This window comes from Rutidosis leptorrhynchoides, chromosome 11 (genome assembly GCF_046630445.1).
Source record: "Rutidosis leptorrhynchoides isolate AG116_Rl617_1_P2 chromosome 11, CSIRO_AGI_Rlap_v1, whole genome shotgun sequence".
Lineage (NCBI taxonomy): Eukaryota > Viridiplantae > Streptophyta > Magnoliopsida > Asterales > Asteraceae > Rutidosis > Rutidosis leptorrhynchoides.
In genome coordinates this window covers 197,110,016-197,111,801 of record NC_092343.1, presented here as the reverse complement: position 1 = coordinate 197,111,801, position 1,786 = coordinate 197,110,016, and positions in this window count along the sequence as shown.

Sequence of the window (1,786 nt, the reverse complement as noted above, 5' to 3'; positions counted from 1 at the left end):
ATTTATATTGAGGTTTTGGCAATCCTTACAGGAAGCCTTGGGAACTAAGTTAGATATGAGCACCGCTTACCATCCCCAGGCGGATGGTCGGAGTGAAATGACCATTCAAACGTTAGAAGACATGTTACGAGCATGTGTTATTGATTTTGGTAATGGGTGGGATAGGTATTTGCCACTAGCTGAATTTTCTTATAATAACAGCTATCATGCAAGTATTAAAGCCGCACCGTTTGAAGCTCTGTATAGTAGAAAGTGTAGGTCTCCTGTCTGCTGGAATGAGGTTGGGAATGCTCAACTCACATGTACAAAAATTATTCATGAGACTACCGAGAAGATCGTACAGATTAAGGAAAGATTGAGAACCACCAGAAGTCGGCAGAAGAGCTATGCCAATAAGAGAAGGAAAGATATTGAATTTCAGGTCGGTGACCATGTTATGTTAAAGGTATCACCTTGGAAAGGTGTGGTACATTTTGGTAAAAGGGGAAAGTTGAATCCTCGTTTTGTTGGACCGTTCGAGATTATTGAGAGAGTTGGACCCGTGGCTTATCGTTTGAGATTACCCCAAGAACTCAGTGCTGTTCATGATGTTTTTCACGTGTCGAATTTGAAGAAGTGTTCGGCCGAGGCCGATGAGACCATTCCTCTTGAGGAGCTATATTTTTATAAGCAACTTCATTTTATTGAGGAACCTGTTGAAATTATGGACCAAGAGGTAAAGACTCTTAAGCAGAGTAAAATTTCTATTGTCCGGGTTAGATGGAACGCCAGACGCGATCCCGAGTTCACTTGGGAGCGTGAAGATCAGATGAAGCAGAAGTACCTGCATTTGTTCCCAGATGCCGAGTCAACCCCTGCACCTGCTTAAATTTCGGGACGAAATTTCCATAATGGGAAGGTACTGTCACGACCCTACTTTTTCCGTTATCTCTTACCGTTAATTATGTAACGACCGTTAACTGTTATTCATGCCACGTCACTTCCATGACCTATATTATTATTTTTTTAAAAATATATTAATTATTATGTGTTATGTGACTATTTGTATTCACATTTTAAGTTATACGTTTCTACGTGTCGCGGATTTCTATCCGGCGAATCTTTTCGGTTTTCAAACCAACGGTCGAGTTTTTGGGATATTTAAATCCTAAATATTTTAAATATGATATTTTAAGGTCATATTATTATATATAGTATTTATATTTATTTTTCGTCGCGTATTTGTTATCTCTCCGAATTTTTAATCTCGTAAGCGTGTTTTCGCGTTTTGGGTTCTGTTCGGGCTTTCGGGCCATAAGTAAATGAACACTTAGAAAATTGGGCTTGTGGGGCCCACTCCACACACCCCCATTCGGCTGAATAGATGGAGAGGGGGTATCCCCTTTTGTTTTCATTTTTTTCCCATTTATTTTTCATTCTACATTTACATTACTAAACCTAATATCTAGTTTGCTCTCTCCCTTCTTCCTCCTCTTTGGCCGTTGCCTATCACCTCCCTAAGATCATCATCATCAACCAAAAATTGTTGCTTGGATCAAGGATTAAACAACATAATCGTGTTCCTCTCATTCTCCTCTACGCGATAACATCCATTGATTATTGATTAGGGTATAAACCCTAACCCTAGAACTTTTGATTTTTATTTATCCTTCTATATTTTGATTATATATTAATAGTATGATGAATATTTGTTGTTGTAATGATGTTTGTATGCATAGAATTACTCATAAACACATGTTTTCGGTTTGATAAAATTTGGACAGCAGATTTTTCGTGTATTTCTGAT